This window comes from Electrona antarctica (genome assembly GCF_951216825.1).
Source record: "Electrona antarctica genome assembly, chromosome: 20".
Taxonomy (NCBI): Eukaryota; Metazoa; Chordata; class Actinopteri; order Myctophiformes; family Myctophidae; genus Electrona; species Electrona antarctica.
Window position 1 is genome coordinate 12,801,672 of NC_136801.1, and position 22,396 is coordinate 12,824,067.

The 22,396-nt window shown below is 42.9% G+C and overlaps 1 protein-coding gene across 3 annotated transcripts in view; it reads right to left on the reverse strand.

The window, feature by feature from the left end:
* fam49bb (family with sequence similarity 49 member Bb) overlaps nt 1-22,396 on the reverse strand; it is a 59,598-nt gene that overhangs the window by 34,697 nt on the left and 2,505 nt on the right. For 2 of the 3 annotated variants that reach the window (XM_079489725.1, XM_079489726.1), the window contains exon 2: nt 12,260-12,349. The exons of the other annotated variant lie outside the window; for it this stretch is intronic. The gene's annotated coding sequence lies outside the window, so the exon portion shown is untranslated. The remainder of the gene's footprint in view (nt 1-12,259; nt 12,350-22,396) is intronic. 3 annotated transcript variants of the gene reach the window in all.

A 22,396-nucleotide genomic window follows, 5' to 3' on the forward strand; every position in this document is an offset into this window, starting at 1 on the left:
CCGACCTGTCTCGGGTATTCTTGTGAAGTCCTCTAGTCTAATGCCAAGATTTTTTTTCTCTTTTATTTTATGAGTCAAACGCACACTTAATTAAATATTCCAAACCCAGCAACATTCCAAACAAAACACAGTTAACATTTCAATTCAACGGATTATGCAACAGCAAGTGACACTTTGCTTCAGTGCTCGTCAAATTCCTCGTCAAACTCAGAGTTCACCATGAGAGGCCAGAGAGCGAGAGAGAGAGAGCAATCTATGGTAGAGTGGGGAGAGAGAGAACAGTGACAGGATTCGTCAGTGGAGAGTAGACAGGTTAGTTTAACCTTAATGACAGAGTGCAGACGGTGCAGAAAGGATCTTGAAAAGCAGGGAGGGTGCGACACTTGAGTAAGAGATGTGGTAGCATTGGTAAACGTTGGCAGGCGGATGTCACCCTGGGAGGATGACAGGTGTGGAGTCAGAGAGTGGCTAGGTGAGGTGTGGGTGGCAGCAATGTACCCCCTAACACGGGTACAGAGTGGAGCACAAATGTGTTCAGAAGTAGGGTTGGGATCCTTTAGGATTTTAACGATTCCAGTTCCTTAGCGATTCCCTCTTAAGGGTCCTTAACGGTTCCTCTTTACGATTCAAATGTGATGGAAGCGATTCCTGGATCGTCAATGCTGGATCTGGTTCCTCCGGTTCCGGATCCAACCATACTAAGATGCAGCGATATTGCTGCTATCTAGAAGAGTGACAAAGCAAGTGGTAAATTTAGCAGTAGCTCTCCCAACACGGCCAGGGTTCTGCGTTTTCGTTGAAAAAAATAAGATGTGCTTGTGATACCATAACGCAAGCTTTCCGTGCCAATGAGCATTGAGCAATTCTGAAGTGGGAACGAAAGTGGGCATGTCACTATTCAGGTTGGAAGATGCAGGTGGAAAGGAGCCAGAGAGTACAGCGCTGTGTATGTACTATGTACTATGTAGTACGCCATGTCACCGAAAAGCAGCCCCGCAACACATCCGTTTGGCACAACTGCATTTACCACCACCTGGTCAGCCCCGCCTGCCGCGGCCCAGCCTCGTCTTATTACATCTGCACTAATGCGACCTGAACGTTGGGCAGTGCCCACCGACGCTGGCACCTCACAGGCTGTCAAAGCATGGCACCTGGGTCCAGCTCGGAGGACAGGGACGGGCGCCAGAGCGACGGGAGCCGTCAGTAACCTTCCCCTGGTGGTCCTCTGCGGCAGTGGTTCTCAACATGTGACCCCAGGGGGGTCCCCACACATGACGGTAAGTGACGGTGAATAAAAAACCTTTTTACCTTTTTAATTAATAAATATATAAAAAAGGGGAAAAAGGCCATTACTGCATCAAACAACAAACTAAATAAAACTGTAAAAACATTGGCCAAATTGTCAAATAATATAAGAAAGAGGCAGAAATTGTGAACATAGCTGATCTACGAGCTCACAACGCCTCGCAATAATATTTATCTATTGAACCGAGTGAAACTAAACGTAACGCCTCAACTGCTGCTTGGTCAGGGTGTGGGGGGTTCCCAGTTAATGTGATTTTCAAATATTATTTTGGGGGTCCTCAGTTCAAATCAGATTTATTTTCTCAAAATTTAAATCCAAAATCCAAAACCACTACTCTACCTCTCTCAGCCCAGAGCTCTCTGGCCGTCGAATGCTTGTTTGTTCTTTTTTTTTTTTTTTCCTCTCTCCCTTTTTTTTTTGCAGTGGCTTTAAGTAGAAAGTGTCGTCAACCCAGAGGTCCCAGCGCAGTTCCCTTGTAGTGTCTGGAAACGAGGTCATTTTAAGGACGTTGGGCTGTGTGAGGCAGGCTGGCAGGCTGCTCATAGCATGCAGTATCCTCCAGCTGTTACCAGGGAGAAGAAAAAGGGATGGGCACCGATATTAAATGGCACAGCAGCGGGAAAAAAAAAAACATGCTTCAAACTAGTTCGATTACATCCTGAGGGTATTTTTTTTTAATTGAAAAATGTGGACCCATTAACCCATTGTGACCTAAATCAGTTTTATATATTTGGCCGCCGACCCCCCCCCCATCTCAAAATATTTTGTTCCAGGGATTCCCGGAAGCCAAAGATTTGAGTTAAGAATTAGATAATATTCAAATATGTTGCTCGCATTTTCACAATAAAAAAAATAGCAGATCTACAAGCTCATATGAGCTTGTAGATCTGCTAGGTTTGAATCAAATCTAAAAGGAGTCTGACACTTTCTCGGTTTTAATTATTTGTATATATAGTATAGTATATAGTATGTAACAAAGTGGGGTGTGTAAAAGAAGAGGCTTGTCTGAAATCAAAAACAGAGGAACAACAAACCAAGCCCGCCTCCCTCAGTGTCTGTCTGTCTCTGCAGCAGTGCCCACTGCTGCTGGCTGGGGTGCCAGCCAGCTGGGCAGCCTGGGCACCGTGGAGGGGGTGCGGGCGCAGCAGCAACATGCACGCATGTTGTTGTTTTGGAACGATTCCCCCCCACCGAGCCATCGCGTGCTCACAAGTGAGGAGAGGGAGGGGCGGCTGCTTCTAGAGGGGCTGTGGGGCAGAACTCGACAACTAGGGAACCCGCGCAGCTCTCCCATTGGCTAGTCCACTTTAACCAACCGCACGCTGTATCCATGTGAGTGGAGAAAAAGATTTTTTTTTGGGTGCCATTGAAAACAATCCTGACAGCCAATCGGGGCCCGGCTCGGGGAAAGAAGAGGAGTAGTACAGTAGTAGTAAAGGACTTGAAAGCACATGAATATATTAATACTGATGAGGTAATGCGCCAAAAACCGGGCGGATTAGTAGGAGGAGAGCAAAGCAAGCGGAGCCCATGAGGGAATATTTAATTCCACCACTGGAAGTACTACAACTTACTGATCACTGGCGCCAGTTGCTATACAAGTAAACTAATCTGGCTGTATTAATCAGATTTTTGTATGAAATATAAATCAAAAGAAGATCAAACATAAGCCCTGCCTAGCAAATAAATAAGAAAATAAGAATATGCTTATAATGAATTTTGGTCATCGGCTCAATTTGTTTACATGCCACTGGATGAATTAATTATTTCAACATGCATAAACACACATGTAGCCTACAGTACAAATAAATAATAGCATAATAATAAAATTTACAGACAAATAACAGACATCCACAGGTTCTCAAAGTGGGGCCCGGGGACCCCCAGGGGTCCTTGAAAGGGTTCCAGGGGGCCCCCGGCAAAAGTAGTTAACATAGCATTGCAATAGTTTTAACCACTTTATCCATTTCTATGTTGACTATTCAAAAATAGCAGATGCTCACAGTGCAATTGTTTTTTCAACAAAGAAAAACCAGACCAAAATGTTAGAGAGGGACTGGTGGAGAATAGATCCAGTAGAAAGACAAATAATTGAATGTTTGGTTGAGCTCGGGTGTTGCGCTCTGAAAATAGAAGATGTACAAGCTCGTTGTGAGCAAGCATGCAACCCAAAAAAAAGTGTAAAATCTGTCATTACGACAAAGTCTTTTCAGATGACTACAACTAAATGAGACTGTCAACACTGCGAGGACTCGAGCCACGCCCATGCAGCGGCAGGGCGTGACCCCTGGATGGCTATGCCCTCTGGTGTCACAGCCCCACCCCTGTGGGGGGGGCCTTTACAAGCTTCACTGATTTTAAATGATACACACACAAAAAAAATGTCCTAAAAAAAAAGTGCACAACGGAATCTGAGCATTGCGGCATAAAAAAAAAAGAAATACAGCTTGGGGTGATGTCTGGCTAATGGAGACAGAGCGAGAGACAGAGAGAGAGAGAGACAGACAGAGAGGCAGGATAATGCTGACATTCCACTACTGAGCTGCAGCGTGAGGTTCCACGTGTCCTTGCAGTCTTACTACGAGGAGGGAAAACAAGACCCCTCCCTCCCCTCCCCTCCCCCTCCGCCCTGGCAGACGAGACGCCGAGCCGGCATGTGTCGTCACGTGGGCACTGCCGCGGAGGAGAGGAGAGGCGGAGGCTGGCGCGTTTTAGCCCGAGGGCGTGGAGGAGAGGGGGGCAGGGTGGGGGGGGGTTGGGTTCGGCACAGAAATGTCTGCGTATGTGTGTCTGATATTTGTTTTTGCAAGATCTGGACTTGGGAGAAAAAAAAAGCACGTATAGCTCAGGCTCACACTGAGCAATATTTTATATTTAATACATATTAATAAACTGAATTTCTGAAAGCAGCATATTATATGCGAGTGTGAAAGTGTGCCCACCACCGTGCGCCAAGGTGGCACACAGATAGATGGTGAGGCAGGCGTCAGACTGCGGCATGGCAGAGCTTCAGCCTGCTTTAAACTTGACCTAGATTCCCCTGGTGACATGCCACATCGCATTAGCCCCACTCGGTCAGCTCCCCGGAACCCCACCGGAGCCCGCTGAGTCGAGTTTTTTTTATTACATATATATATTTTTTTTTATTTTTTTGGGGGGGTGGGGGAGGGTGGGGTGTTCCTAAAATGCGTGCGCTGCCCCCTCACCCACCTAATTTCTGCACCCCCCCCCCCCCCCACACACACACACACACACACACACACAAACACACACACACACTCCCCCTTACAACCTCTCCACCTTACCCAGGTTTCCAATCCCAGCCCAGCTGATTGAATTGGCTTGGGGTGTAGGTAGGGTGGGGGTTGTGGTGGCTGACTGACTGACGGGGGTGGGAGGGGCTGTGTGTGTGTGTGTGTGTGTGTGTGTGTGTGTGTGTGTGTGTGTGTGTGTGTGTGTGTGTGTGTGTGTGTGTGTGTTTGTTTGTTGTTGAGGTGAACTTGATTACCCGCCATAGCCACGCCTCTGTGGAGCAGCGTGCCATAGTAGTAAACATCACCAACTAATGCCTCGCTCACCCAGATTCCTGCAAATCAAAACAAACCCTCTCTCTCCTCCAGCGCCTGCACAGGGAAGGAAGGAACAACTGACAGTAATGCTAAAGCTGTGAGACCATATCAGCTGTCTTGCTCCAGTCGTGTCACTGCAGGGGTTACACTACCACAGCTGTAAATACATGGGCGGGATGTCATCCGACTTAGATGTCACGGCTTTATTAAAAAATGTCGACTTCTTCTCCAACTCGCACGCAGTGAGAGAGAGAGAGAGAGAGAGAGAGAGAGAGAGAGAGACGTCGACTCGACACCCAAAATCGTTTCAGTCACGAGGAATCAAAATGATGGAGAAAGATGAAACCAAACATTTTCAGTCCACTTAGGGAGAGAAAAAAAAGAAGCATACAGCTAGATAAGAGACCGAGCCTCATCCTCAGTTAAGCCGCCCCCCCCCCCTACCCGGCCTCAAGGCTTGTACCTGATGAAAAGCTCAGAAACCATGGCAACAGGCACATACACAAGAGTCGGCGAAAACGCAGGCTCCATTGAAACATCAGCGCTGCAAGAGAGAGAGAGAGAGACAGAGAAACTCTCCGCTTTCCATCCGTCGCATCAATGACAAGCCATCATCAGAAGCCGCCGCCCGGCGGATACACTGATGGCTCTGATATCGAGTTCTGCAGCACTGAACTAGGTCAATAACATGCAGCCATTAGGCTACTGGCCATTTTAGATCAACAACACCCAGGACAGTTTTAATCACATCAAGTCAAGGGGTTACTCCTCACGTGAATGAGATATTACAATACAGTATATTGTGTTTATAAATGTACGTGTATTTATTATATAATAGTATAAGCAAAAGGCACATTTGGGATCCACATTTTGCTCATACTAAGTGATTTATTATCTTGTGGAAAACATCAAGACGACAAGAATACATACTTCATGTAATCAATGGTAAACTAAATATTCACCCCAATTGGCCACATATATACTAACACACACACACACACACACACACACACACACACACACACACACACACACACACACACACACACACACACACACACACACACACACACACACACACACACACACCCACACCCCCCCCCCCCCCCCCCCCCCCCAATTCATACCACAAGTGCCGTATTCAGCAAAAACAGCTGTGATCTAATTTATTTGTCAATATCATGCATCCCTGCGCTGCCCTTGAGAATGTACCGACTCCTGACTTTGGGGGTGTCGCGGTAAGGGAAGGGAGAGGGGTGCTCGTTGTTGAATTACTGTCACAGGGTCTAGTATTCGGTAGCACGTCCCTGGGGGTGGGGCTGGATCCCCCCATTCCATTCACAGACCCCCCCCCCCCCCCGCCCCCCAATTCCCCCCACTGTATAAACACCCCCAAACCATCATTACACGACTAGTGACCTTCTAGCTGAGCATGACTCACAGACAGCACAGCATCCTTTAAGTCGCGCACAATATATCACCAATACATGGAATACAGCTAAATGAAATATCATGACTGAAAGTGTAATGATAATGTTTTAGGTATTCTCGTTCTAAACCTTATGTTGCTGCTGTTCCACATGTACATACTCTCAACCAGTTGAAAAACAATCATAGATTTGAGGCTTTGACCTTTGTTTTTTCACGTATCCCATCGCTAGTTTGATGGCTTCAAATACACTTACATCTTTAATACAACAAATTCTTTGACGTGTTGTAAGCTTGTAGATGTGCTATAGCTGCTCAACATGCTTCCATAGAAGACACGCTGGGTCCTATGGAATCCAAATGACTGAAATCAGTCAGACTGAGAACTTTAATGCAGCAAATAATACACCAAATCATATATTGTGTTAGTTATTAAGCATGTTTTTGTGTTTGTTTTTTTAGATCCCACTGACATACGTGGAAAAATGATAGTGGATTTTCTATTTCCCTGCTCACTCAGATGCTGTCCTTGCAGGATTTTTTGGGTGGGGCACGATGGAGTAGAGTGTATTTTTTTGGGGGAGGAAGGCATGGTGATGGGTTTTGGTTGAAGAATAGCAGGTGGTATGTGTAAACAGAAAGGGAAGAGCGCCATCTGGAGGGGAGAAAATGTAAAAATATATATAATCATGCTGCTGATGGGGACCACTCCCATACCCAAACACACCACATACACATAGTCTACCATCTTCAGCTAAAAAGCCAAATTCAGCTAAAAAGCCAAATTCATATCACATGACGTTTGCAAAATATAATATTGACTGAATGCACTGACTGCTAGAGCTAATGGGAATCTGCAATCAGAACATAACGTAGCCATTTTCAAACATGCTTTTGGATGCTAGTCCAAAAGTCATGTCTTCAACTGCAAAGAGATGGCTATGTTATGATAATGTTGTTTTATTATTGCATGAACAGAAATTATTATGTCACTATTGTATTGTATGGCAAAAGCTTGCATTCCCACAGTGTTTAGTCATTTAAAAAAATATATAAAACATAAGCAAGATTACAATGCTTTCCTTTAAGAATAAAATGCATTGGTAAAGTATTGGTAAAGTCCGCCTTTTGGGTCAGGTTCTGCACAGAATTGAGATAATCTGAAACACTTTTTATTGCCCGATTTGTTGTTTTAATATAATTCATGAATAAAAATGTTCCTGCTTGCAATTACAATTACTGAGAGCTGGGGCCTGTAGGTATGTTAGTGCTGTGGTGAGAGGAGACAGAGCCAACTCTCAGAAGCAGCCTATACATCAGACTTATCTCAACAGATATACAAGTATTGCACCAAATGAAAACTGACAGAGAAAAGACTCCCAATATGTCATAGCAACAGCAACGCTGTAGCGTGTTCTCAATGAACTCATTAACAGAGCAAAAAGGGGAACTGAGATCAAACACTGAACTCTTAGTACCACCTAGTGTTCATTTAGTGTCATTTCAAGGGATGGGAGGAACATCAATTTAGTAAATAAAAACTTGCCAATTCAAAATGAAGTCTCTGTTAGGTTTGGGATCATTTAATATTTTAACCCATTCTGGGCGGGAACCCCTTTTGGTGTTAGCATTATGTTATGCTTTAGCTATTGAAAAATAGCAGATCTACAAGCTCATAGCGCGCCACCGAGTGGCGCGCTACGAGCTTGTAGGTCTGCTATTTTTGAAAAATCGAAGAACGACTGACATAGAAACATAGCTTTTTCAGAAAACTGTCAGGATGTAGAAGACATTTTTAGAATCTGATCTCAGGTCAGAATGGGTTAACGGTTCCCTTTAACGATTCCTATAGGTGGTTGCAAATCCAAATGAACTCTTACAGGTCTGTAACTCTCACAGTTATGGTGGTCCTTGAAATAAATAATTTTTTATAAAAAATACAAAAAATAAGGTATGAGATCCGCCAGTATTGGAATTAGAGTTCTCAACGGGCCTGGCCCTAACTGGGCATGGAACCCGAGGCTCGGCCCGAGTAATTTAGCATACATTTTCGGTCGGCTCTAGTAGGGTTGGGGCAGAATTTATTAGAACTCAAAATTGGAATTGTATAGGAGACATAACCAGCTTGATTCCGGTTCCCCAATGTTGATTCCGGTTCCGGGTCTCTGTACACTAAAAAAAGACCATTTGATGTTTGATAAACATCAGGTCAGGACTCAGGAGTGGACGCCATTAAGGAAGACGTCTGGTATGCATGTTGTGCACAACTCATAACAAACAGTGACGACTCACGAGAGACATCTGGTGATGGGGGGGTACTCAGGGGAAGCCAGGCAGGAAGGTGTACATCATTTCAGCCCTCTGATGCCATCAATAATACATAGCCAAGGAAAAAGACGGGGGATGGGGGGGAGCTTTTAGCTGACATAACAAACCACTCAGCATATTGCGTCCACTCAGACATATCATCTCTCATTAGCTATTTATAGGGTGTACCACCAGGGTCACAGAGTGGGTGGGCGGGTGGGTACATCTGCCACATGCTGAGTCAACCAGAAAGTAGTAGCAGTAGTAAAAGTTGGACGTATTGAATGGTCACCATTGACCAAATATCTTTAGTAAAACTCACATGACAGTGACAGTAGTGGTCCAACAGGTTATGCACCGGGAAGCCATTTTGCTTACTATATATATTACTATATATAAATAATGTGATTTATATTGTTTGTAATGAATCAATTCATAAATAATGTGATTTATATTGTTTGTAATCAATCAATTCAAGATCACTGCATTGCAGTTGGATAGTTGTCATTCCAAAATGTGGACCGAACTCCCCATTGCAGTTAGAATTGCAGACTCACTCCAGGTCTTCCGCAGTAATCTGAAGACTCTGAACTTGCACTTGCTGTAGCACTTGCCTTGACGACCTTGCAGTCTTATGCACAGGCGGAAATGTAACATAGATAGCATGTTATGTAGACAGATGCCAGGTTTATTTGCTGACCTAGCATCCTATTATTTGTAGGCTCTATAGTTTCAATGTACAGGTTATAGATTTTATTTTCTAGACCGTTTAGACTGATGATAGGTTCTTGGTTTACCTATGATCCTAAATTACTATTTTAACACATTGGATTCAATATCTCATGTTTACCTTGCTTACTGTAAATCTCTCTGGATCAAGAGCGTCTGCTAAATGGAGTAAAAGGTACAAAGAAAGTGCACAGCATCCCCCTTACACAGTCAGCAATATGACTCTCCAAGTGACGGTGCAATAACATTTTAGGTTGGTTGTATCACCAGGTGAGGGCAGTATCGACTCACCCTTCACCACGCTGACAAGAGAGGATGCCTCGCTAAACCTCCTCCTGGCGTTTTACAGACCTCCACACAACAAAAGGCCAGCCTCTCTTATTAACTTCACACCGTTCTCCCTTTATACAATACAATGCTTGGGCAGAGGACTTCGTTCTTTGATGTTGCTGCTGGAAGCTAAAGCATGCTACAAAGGTCTGGCATTCAGGCTAAGCTGTTGGATTTGAGTCATTAACAGGATGCTATACAGCAGTTTGGCATTAGCCCCGTTAGCACGCCACCACCGCACCACAGATATACTGTATCATACTATGGACAGACATTAGCAGTTCTATATGTGAAACTTGACTTGAGGCTTATGGGTCAGGAGAGCAATGGGCAACACCGTGAATTCCAACAGCTTGGCTTAAGCCTGGGGATTGATGGCTGTGTAGTCATGGTAACAATCTCCATGGAGACTGAGGAAAATACACAAACAGGGATGGGCAGAATATGGCAGAAGAGGAAACATGATGTACTGTACGGTATTTTCAAATGGCTAAATTAGACAGTCAAATACAATTTATAATTGGGTTTTTTTTCACGTAGTAAGGGGTGGCACAATTCATTGCCTGCTGTGACAAAAGGTATTCTTTTGTTGAAGCATTACTTTCTGGTCCATGTTTTTTGATGGGCAGGCCTACTATCCAGGAGGAACCCCCCCCCCACACACACACACACACACATAAAATGGCCCAAAATGAGGAACACTTTGGTTGTGAGAAAAACAAACCAAATCAGTCTATAACTATGTGAACAATTAATGTCGTCCCAGATCGACAACATGTGACTCAAAATGAAAATGTCAAAACTAACGGTTTGCTTTTGTATTGTTGTGGGTTGTGACTTTTCCAACCCCTCTGGTTTTGAGACATCGGGCGGCGAGTGACCCCATGCCCGCTCGCTCGTTATATAAACACACCAGTGTTGCCAGATTTTGCACGAGAAACAAGCAGCCAGGTTTACGGAAACAAGCCCAAAAGAAGCGACACATACAGTACAATATCAGTTAATATAATTAAGATAAGTTTAAACCTAAAGCCACTTTAAACCTACAGTATCAATCATCTATTTTAACTAAGATAGCTGATCTACAACATAATCACAATGCTACACGCCGTGATGTGGCACGTTGTGAGCTTGTAGATCTACTATTTCCATAAAGTCCTGAATACACAAATCTTGTATGGGGGTCCCTACCTGCCACAAAATATTTTCAGATGGGGTCCGCAGAGATTAATTTGGGGGTCCTTGACATGAAAATCCAGCTCATAACAAAGACTCCCAAGAAAATGGGACCCAATGCCTCCCTGCTTGGCACATCAAAGGTTGGATTGGGCTAAGTCCCTGCGACATACTAGCGTCATGTCCAGGGGGTGTACTTGTACATCATCTCCAGGGGGGGTACTTGTACATCAAGCTGCCTCACGCTACAGAAACAGGAGATAGGCTCCTTCCCTATGAGCCTCATGGCTCGACAAGGCTTACTTACTTAATGACATGAAAATGCAACTACCAATATTTTACAAGCAACTTTACAGAAAAACAAGCCCAATGTCACTTACAGTATAAGACTTGGCAACACAGAAACACACTGGCCCTGGGGAACAGGAAGTGGGAGCACCTACATTAGTCAACTGCTTTTTATGGCCTACAATGCCGTTCATTTCCTGAGCCGGCCGGCATTACACACACACACACACACACACACATGCACAGCCACAACATCAGTGTTGCCATATTTGCTCATCATAAGCAACTTTGAGCATGTTCTCTTTTTTTGTACAATCGCTTGCAAATTATTGGTAATAGCCGATTGTGTTTTTTGGGGGCTTGTTTCAAAAGTGCAGTTGCTTATTTGGGCTGGTTTACTAATGTGGTTTAAACCAGTTGTTTACTTTTCAATCATTTTAATGTCAAGGAACACAAAAATGAATATGCATTTGTCCACAGACCCCCATCAAAAATATTTTGTGCCAGTGACCTCTGTATGTGCGTTTACCTTAAATGTTTCGAAAAATAGTCAAAATGTTTAGATTTTTTCCCCCAATATTTGTTTAGCAGATCTACAACAAGAGGCATTTTCAAATAGCCAATGCATATATACTGTAGGTTTAAAGTGCTCATGTGGCCTCTAATAGTCGCTTCTTTTGGGCTTGTTTTCATAGACCCGATTGCTTAATTCTCTCGCTGAATATGTCTGGCAACACTGCAGCACAGCACATCAGGACAATAATAGTCTCACAAGGTGCACCACAGACACGGTTCCAAAATGAAACCATAATTGTAGACCTGCGTCACTTTGTACCATGGCAACCACACTGACATTCAACAGTTGGGATCTAACACGATCTAACACTAAAAATAATGCTTTTGCTTTTTTACCGAGTGTCCCCTGTATTGTCTTTTATATGACCCATTTAGAGGCTTAAATATAGATTGAGTGATTCGGAGAACAACAAAGAAAGAGTCCACAGCTCCACACAAAATCCTTGCTCTGTATGTTAACTGTGCAAGGCAGCAAACATGTTTTTCGACCACAGCTGGTCTTCCATCATCATGATAAATAAACAAAAAGTAGTAAAGCAACATTTCTTACGAGCAGCGGAGCTGTGCGCCAGTCAGTCAGGAGCAGGGAGACCCGGCCGGGCAGGTGACCCCGGGTCACAATCCTCCAGTGAAGGTCAGCCTGTGAATGAGGACACAGCCACATTAACTCCACCTAGATATAGTATGGTGATAATACTGTAGTATGGCAGGAGAGGAAACGACAGATTCACCTTCCCGGGGTGGAACTGTACGAGCCTTGTGGCTCTGAGGATTTACAGCGAGACACACAATGGTCGCTAGTGCCAGGTCAACCGTAACAAAACCTGGAATAATAGTTGTATCAAGGACTCTCTGACCTCTAAGAACACTTTTAGGGTATGGTTATTGTACCGATGGCACTGTGAACACTTAGGTTTTCTTTCGCTCTGCACTGGTTGAAATGGACAGTTTATTAATTGATTGCCATTGCACCGAATGTAATTTTGGGGCGGAATACGGTGAGGAGACTGTAACCTTGTGTTGTTTTTCAGCATAGATTAGTGCAGGATCATAGGTCTATACTATTGTGTACTGTTGTTCTGTATTGATGGCTGGTGCTTCTTATGGTTTTTCTTGCCTTTGTACTGTTGTATAGAACGTTACTTTATTTATTCTGTACCTGTAACTCTGGGTGACTGAAATGTCCCCTCCATCTCACTGTATAGGCCTGGAGACTAGGGCTTTAGTTAAGACTTGCTGTAAGCTTGCTGGACACAAATCCAACCCACTCTCATCTAGAGACCCCTATTATTTCAAGAAATGGTCAAAAGTAAGCCTTCCCGAATCATGTGGGAGCCGTTTCTGTAGTGTGAGGCAGCTTGATGTACAAGTACAGCCCCTGGACCATGGCACGTATGTCAAGCAGTGACTTTCCCCCAATCCAACCCTTGATGCTGAGTGTCAAGCAGGGAGGCACTGGGCCTCATCTTTTAGAGTCTTTTTGGTATGACCTGGACATGGGTTTAAACCCCGACCTCCCAATCTCAGGGAAGAGTCTAACCACAAGGCCACTGTGGGCCTAGTTCAAGAAAAGAACACTTCAGGAGGTACAATTATTCACTTATTTATTTTATACATTTGAGGGGCGTTAGCTAGTTTGTTTTACATCACCAGTACATCACCTAATCATAGCAACAGGAGTTAGATGGCGTGTGAAGCACCCCTCACTTCACACGCCGGGTGTGATTTTTTATTTTCATAGTCACTGCTGACGTGCTGACAGTGAATTACGCCTCCATACCATATCTACAGTAAATAGCAGTCAGTGGTGCCAAGTCCAAAGTTCAATGGTGTTATGTTCAGCTCACCATCATACATACATACGTACATATACATTCAGCATACTGCCCAAAAGAAAATTACAAAATGTTAAATAAAAGAAAATGTTTTACATTTCTTTCAATCATTGACACTGAGGTGGGCAGACTGGGCACTGATTTTTTTTTTTACAAATTTGTTTGCTGTTGGCACCGTTATGAAAAATTAGTGTACCCTCGAGACAACACATCACCTCTCTGCCAAATTTGCCAATCAAAATATTATTTGTTATTTTTTATATAAATATAAATTAACACTGCAATACCACAGGCCGAAATAACAATCTGAAGCCTGAACATTAGGGTCCGCTACAATATAACTATCAATTGGAGAACAAAATGAACAATATCCGATGTAGGCTAGGCCTAATAATCGCTGGTAGGTATTTATTTAGACTCCCTGTTACTTGTCATTCCTTAAGTCACCATTTGAACGTGTATTAGTTCTGAGATTTTGTCTAGAAGATCTCTTGTGTTCTCTCACCGATATTGTCTACAGTAAAAATGACAACTCCTACAGTACAAGCAGTGATTTAGCTATTGTACTTGGGCTTTATTGGCGACATGAAATGCTGAACTCATTGGTCGTTCATCATCAGCAGAACAAATGCATGCGTCTGAAAGGACAGTAATATGATACATCGTCTCCGTTGGGTGTAAACCTCATTTCAAAAGCATCAAAAGTAACAGATGTTCAAGCTCATAATGTGTCGCTTCGCCCCGCATTTCAAACTTGTGGATCTGCTACTTTTGTTTTTTTTCCTACATTTTTATCCCATGATTTAACCCATTTTTTCCACCCAGTGTCAATTATCTAACGTAATCCTGGGCTCTACACTCCCTCTGCCAACATGATTTATTGTTGTATTTTGAGGGTACCTACCCTAGGGGACACAGGGAGAACATGCAAACTCCACACAGAAAGGCCCTTTCGCCAACCAACTAGGGTATCGGCACTGATGACGCGGAGGAGAGAACACGCATACAAGAACACTTATATGTTATTACCTGTCCCCATGTAGTTCCCTTTTATTGTTATAATAATTATCAAAAATTATAGCATCATTTAAAAATCAAGATTATATTTTTTTCTAAATAAAAAAATGAACAGTGTAACAGTTGCAGAAAGATGGGAAAGCAGGAACATGGTTGACTCTTAGCTTCATGCTTCTCATCATTATAGAAACCTGGGTTAGTTGCAGGACTTTTGATAGTGGAACAAACACACACAGTCACACACACATAAGAACACTCCACTTCCTATTGTGCAACACTTCCTCTGATTCAGCGTGAACTTCGGCTTTTCTACCCACTCCCTGCTTCCTTGTGCATGATTAGTGGTTACAACATTGCCTGTTTTCTGACAGTCCAACTTTCTCCAACAAAAGATTCAGGATATAGATATTCAGCAAACAACAAACAAAGCATGATTTCAATTGAAAGAGGGGGGGGATCAGTTTATGCGTTGTTGAATTATTCTTCAACATCGACGCTCAAAAATCGTCCACAAGAAGAAGAAATATAAAATTGGACCTGACATTAGATTGAAATCAGGAGAGGCGGTAACAACCCCCGAACAGTGTGCAAGGCCAACATAAAGAGTATACTCTCTCGTTTTCAGGAAGTTCTGTGGCACTTTTTCAGTGCAGGCTCAACAGAGTGAGACCATTAACGCCAAGGAGGTACTTCTCAATTTGCCAGCCTGCATACAAATGTGCTGCTATAATGGGCTCGGCCGGTGATGCTTAACGGGTGAATGTGATCAGACTTCGAACCCTGAATTGCTTTGAACCCATAGCAGCAGGATCAGTGAACACTGAACAGATCCGCTAAAGAGGAAAAACTCCCAAGTCCCAACAATACATGACTTGGAGAGAGAAAGAGTGCTTAAATATCAAGAGAATTCAAGCAAAGCAAAATCTCACATTTTCATTCCCAATGTGTGATTTGTGAAATTTGTGAAAGGAGCCCTCCACACTAGCGCCATTTCCTAAACAATTATCACAATTTATTACACAGCTTGGTTGAATGCTTGATTCTGATTGGTCAATCGCCAAATTCAGCGGTGTGTTATTTCTGGATAATGACCGCTCTATAACAGGCAACCTGGCAAACGCACAATGTCATTTAGATTTAACTAAACAACATGCTTTCCAAGAATTTTTTTGAAAACATTTGAAGCGAGAAATAGAGATCCAGTACCTGAAACTGGATTCCATTTGATCAACACTCACTTCCTTGTTTCCGAGGCGACTCGTTGTGGTCCGCGGTCCGTAAGAAAGGAAATACTTTGATTTGTTGTCACTTTTCGGTCAATGTATTCATTTGTGTATTAAGTAGCTGTGTAATAAGCGGCATAATGTATGGCTGGGTGGTCATTGTTGATAGATAAATCACACGTGATGATTTATCTATCAACAATGACCACCCAGCCATACATTAGCCCGTACATGTAAAATGATGATGTTTTAGTAATATTGTTCCTGCTGTTCTAATCTACATACTGTCAACCAGACTGTAACCTCCGCTAATACAACTACAAACAGTGACAAGACTATAATACTGCAAATATGTGTGGAAATCAGAGAATTTCATAACGGATAAATCAAGTTGAGAAAAGAGATGATTGGATTGCGGAGAAGAGAGTGAGTCTGCAGTTCTAGCTGCAATGAGGAGTTTGTTCCACAGTTTGGGAGCCAGAAGGGAGAACAGTCTGGGGCGTGTGGAACTCTTTGTAGGCCAACATCAGTGTTTTGGGGGGGGCTTTGGCTTTGGCTGGTTGAAGACAAAGCGTGCTGCGGCATTCTGGATGAGGGGGGGACTTAAGAGCACATGTCGAGTGAGTGAGTTACAGAAGTCAATATCACTGATGTCTGGATAAGGAGCTAGGCTGATTCCTGGATGAGGAAGGGTCTGATCCTTCAAAAGTTATAGAGTGTAAACCCATAGAATGTAATGTACATTACCGCTGTAATGTGTGCCTTGAATGAAAGCTAACTGTCGAGGACAACACCATGGTTCTTGGCTGTTGGAAACTAAGTCAGTTGTCTATGGAATTAGTATACTGTAGATCCTTTCTGGGACAAATGGGCTATCCAAGTGAATTAAAACAGTTAAGATCTGATTCAGATCTGTCTAGACTGTAGACAGATCTGTCTCAATGAAGAGATGGATGGAAGATAAGAGGGACAGTGAGCCAGCGGCACATTTTAATAATGTTACTTACTTGTAAACCATACTGTCATATATTAGAGATGCTCCGATCAATCGGCCACCGATCTGTGATCGGACGATATTCACTCCAAATGACTCGATCTGTGATCGGCAATTTACCCTATATCTGTGATCGGCAATTTACTGTATCTGGAGAAACCGATCTTTTATACCATTTAAGTGGTACATAATATCATTTTGCATCTTTTTGACAGGCCTAAACATTCTTCCCTTCCTCCCAACACACACAGGAACAGTTTTGACGTATAATAATTTTGGAAATATTAAAATTGTCCTCTTATGCACAAGATCGGTATCGGCCGATCATGAGAAGAAAAAAATCGGTGATCGGTCCCAAAAAACCTGATCAGAGCATCCATTTTATATATGTTTTAATCAATTAACAATATATTTATATTTGACAGGTGCTTCTAACCTTTTGAAGTTGGGAGTACCAGTGGTGCCAATTAAAAAAAGAAAAGGTTAATTCTGAGCCCTGTGTCACACACACACACACACACACACACACACACACAGGACAGTGGGTGGCCCACAGACGTCAGTGGTTTTCTTTGATACCGATAGAAATGGGAGAGAAAAGACGGATGCAGAAGCTTTTGATGTTAAGCCAGGCATGGCCAACATATGAGACAGTATTATGCCATTCTCTACACAACATGGGTCCACTGACTCTCTACACAACATGGGTCCACTGACTCTCTACACAACATGGGTCCACTGACTCTCTACAACAGGGGGTCCAAGACACCTAGAGGGTCCAAGACACCTAGAGGGTCCTCAGCGTTACTACAGGGGAGCTGCCAAGTCTTTGTGTGATAGGAACTTTTTTGTTAAACACTAGCATCCTGGTAATTCTGAAGGGAACATTAGCTGAAAATAACAGATCTACAAGCTCACAAAGCCTCACGATGCGAGCCATTGGGAGCGTGTAGATCTGCTATTTTCAGCTTTGGTGGTAGGTGGAGGTTTTGTGTAGAGGAAAAAGAAGCAAACCAAGTACAAAGCCAAGTTTATTATTAAGTATCGAGGTTACGTGGTGAAATGTATGAAATAAAGTCATGAAGCGAAAAGGATGAATCTGTACACAATAATGCAGTGGTGGGTCCCTGCTTCATCTCTCTCTCAGCAAAGGGGTCCATGGCCTGAAAAACATTGAAGACCCCTGCTATACATTATACAACAACCCTATCATTTCTGGGCACTAATGAGGTCAAACAAGACTCAATGGTCATCATGACCTAATGTTATGTTTGTACCAGGAAATATTCAGGTTCCAACTCGAATAGAAATAATGGAAACATTAGCACGAAGATGATGCTGTTGGTGTTGGACTGGCTCTGTAATGGAAGTGCTTTTTCCGAACTCATGTATGGCTTCATCCCAGGTATCCTTAAAAATGAGGCTAGGTATAATTGTCTGACTGCCAAACACCATGTTTCCTAGGGAACGTCTGTTTGTAATGTTACGTAAGATAGTCAGGCAAAATGCCGTCTCATACGTCACTGAAGAACGTCTCTTTAAAAACTATTGGTTTCATAGCGGCATATTGACAAGAACCACTCATGTGTCCTTCGGATGATTATTGTGCTCTCCGATTGTGGATATTGGAGAGATAGAGAGGAATTTGGAATTTCAAATATGTTCCGTCGGTAAAAACACCCCCCTAACGACAGGAGCTCAGAACCCCCAACCAGGGGGTTGTCCAGTGTCCACTACCTTTGATATTATGACATCCTATAACATGGGGGCATAAACGAATAACTGAAGAAAACACACACAGTGATTCTCATACTTTGATTTCAAGGACACCCCATAAAGTTCACACCAATGCAACTCCTAGCAACAAAACCGCTGTAGAGACTGTTGCAGTGGTCTGGACTGACCAGTTGCAGACCGGAGCCATTTGGGGATAATAGTTGCATTGGTCTGGACTAGCCTTAAGGGTCCACTTGGAACTCAAGGAATTCTTGAGGGTCCCTGGACCACACTTTGAAAACCACAGGGCTAACTGATGGCTAGATCAAAACGGACATTTTCTTTGCTAGTAGTACCTGCGGCCTCGGCTAATAAATTGTTTTTGTGTGATACTCGACAATAAGCAGTTTCTATCCTGTGTGAACTGGGCCGTAACAAAACAACACCAATAATAACCCAGGAGGCTTCTTGTACGCTGCAGCACGACACATATTGATTCAGAGGGACACCACACACCACATCATAGCCAGTTTTCCATTACAGTGCAGAAATTGGTTTGGATGGAGGAAAGATAAAACATAACTACTGACTATGAAACAATCTGTAAGATCAATCGGGCCGACATGAAACAAGAGCAAAAAACAATTTGTTTTTAATTTCCTCAGCCGCAATGGAGAGAGGTCAATACGTGGGGAACATGTGTATGCCTGCTGGAGCCTGTGTGTTGACGTTCTGAGAACTGCAGAACATATGTTCACTTCAGTATGCAACACACCAATGAGGTCATCGATACAATCTATGTGTGGGGGGGACTGGGGACCTCCTTCAGTGTTCCCATGTTGTCAAGCACATGGATAACAAAACCTTATGCAGAGCAAGCACTTTTCTTCGATGCCCTTCTCCATATGATCTCCACAATGATCTGGTGCCGCCCACTTACAAAACGTATGGGTAAATTCACCTTCCGCAGCACTGCTATTCAGGTGTGGAATGCCCTGCCCCCTTCCCTTAAAACAAGCAAATCACTGGCCTCCTTTAAAACAGACCTAACATTTCACCTGTCAGCAGGTCAGAGGGAGAGGAGGTGACAAATTACTGTTTTAGATTATTGTTCATAGACTATATGTGTGTGAGTGCATGGGACCCGAATTGAAACAAGACCGCAAGGTCTTTCTTCGGAAATCCCTTTGGACAAAAAAAAATGCCTAGCTGTACATTGTGCTGTTGCATTTCTTATTGTCTAATAAAATATTCAATCAATGAAAAATTATAATTCCTATTGCAAAGTAAAACTACGGTCACAAGTATAATAATAATGATAATAATTAGAAACGTGCACACCTCATAGTTTCAGTTTAGTCAAATAAAGTCTTCTATGTAAATGTTCCCCTCAGGACAGCTTTTATCACCAGGCTAGATGGGACTGGGAGTGTTGCTGTGGCGTGGGCAGCAAGGCAGCAGAGTCGTGTGAAAGCTGAATTCCTCACCTGCTGACTCGCCATCTGTAGCAGAATCCCGGCACGGATGGTGTCCACCAACTAACGTGTAGGCGGTCTACATAATGCCTGGATTACTGTCCCCATCATACAATAAATATATAAATAAATCATCACCATCAGGATACAAATGTAAGCTTTTGTTTTTTGAACAGAGGTCATAACACTGTGGCTGATGCATTGCCAAATTCACTGTGAGACAACTATATTTTTAGAGAATAGGATCTCTATATGAAGGTTGGTTGCCTGCCCTAGTGGGTTAGAAAGCCATAGCTAAAAAAAAAAAGAATGGAGATGACTTCCTATTCTGTACATGAATGTAAGTAGCATGAGAAATGTTGAAATGTTGTAGATTTAGACTTACACTATGCTTGTGTGCATCCATGTAAAAATGCAAATATGACGGCATTAGTTTATTTAAAAAGGTCATGCTATTTAGTATTTATATCCTTGTGTTCCTATGCAAAGTATTTTACACATACAGAAAATGTGTTATGCTGTTTGAAGGCAGACCCACAGGCAAAACATGCTATGGTATTTTGTTCCCTCTTCCTCTCATGGCCGCTACAGTAGGCTGCATCATTCAGAGGGAAGTGAGAACAGTGAGAGGGGGATGCTCAATGTAGTCAGTCTAGCCATGTGCACATTCTAAAGGCACACACACACAAAATACTGCCTCATGCACATCAGAGACGGACATCAAAACGCCCCGTCAAAAACACAGCAAGAGCCTCACTCCTTTATAGTAGAACTACAGCACTGTATATTTATATTTACACACACACACACACACACACACACACACACACACACACACACACACACACACACACACACACACACACACACACACACACACACACACACACACACACACACACACACACACACACACACACACACACACACACACACACACACACACACACACACACACACACACACACACACACACACAAAAGTATTTCATAGATAAAATTAAAGTAGTAAATAATTTCCATGAATAAAAAACAATGTATAAAAGTATTTTCACTAGTTTGAGCCCCCAGGCAAATGTCTCATTTCAATTATTTTGAGTCATTCATTCAGCTAAAAGGAAGGACTATAGACTAAGGACCATAGATTAAATTGACTATATTCAAACAGCAGGCATTTTTCTCATGTCATATTTGCAAAATGGCAGTGTCAGCATGTGTGAATATGGTGAGTTCAATTCAATCTTTATTTCAGACCCAAAGGAGATCCATATCACAATAAAAACACAAGAAGCCTTCAGCAAATCCTTCCATAAGTCTCTTTGCATTCTGCACAGCAGCGTGTCAAACTCTCAAGTCTGCAGAGGGAAGTGCCAAACTCCCACTATCATTTTTATAATGCCCAAAAAAGGCAGGCCTATCCATCTCACCCTACAAGATACACAAGAGCTAAGTAATTATATACCATGATAATACACAAGAACACAAATTAGACAAGAAATAAACCCATGGCCTTGCAAAATAATTGAAATGTGGAAATCAGATCAGACAGTGCATGTCATTATGATGATACAGCAGACTAGTGTATTGTAGCAGGATCAGACCTAGTTTGGAGTGGAACCAGTAGACTTTCTTACTGGGTGAATCAAGTGTGTCATTTCAACACAGCAGCAGCTTGTTGTGGACAAGCACAGACATGCAATGGAGAATGAGTAGAGAGAGAGCAATATGCTGTAACCAGGAGCACTGCAACTCCCTCACATTTCTTCAAGTACCCAACAACACACTCCTACTCCTGTATTCCTTGATAGAATGATGTAACTTCATGGACTAGCTAAATAAAATGTCACTACTGAAAAATGGTGTACTAATGTGCGATTTGTGAAAAAAGTGTGAAAGGAGCCCCTACCCCCACACTAGCGCCGTTTCCTAAACAATTAATACAATATGTAAAGTTTTGCTAGTTTGACCACTGAAAAAGTTTACATTAAAGAATTAATATATATATATTATATATACATACATACATATACACACACACACACAAAATAAGCCCCAGGCGGTGCCATTTAATTGTGGGTGATTTGGGTTGCAGTGTTGCAGGCTTGCAGCGGATTTCCAAACAAGCTAAGAAATATTTTAACCACTACTTCAATTGCAACACTTGTGCAACACAGTGGGTGAAAGGGTCGACATTTCTCCATCCATTCTGTAAAGCAACATTGACAGAGACTCCCCGATTAAAGTTGCTGACGTTTGCAGGCGTGCCACACTTAGTGATTGATGATGACAGTGTGGAAGTATGTGTAAATATTACAGAGAGAGACATTTCAAAGGAGAACCGGCATGGCGGCACTGCGTGGCATGTCTACATGACAGTCAATTAGCAATCCTAATCAGATAGGCAACCTCTAGTCTCTAGTCTACAAAC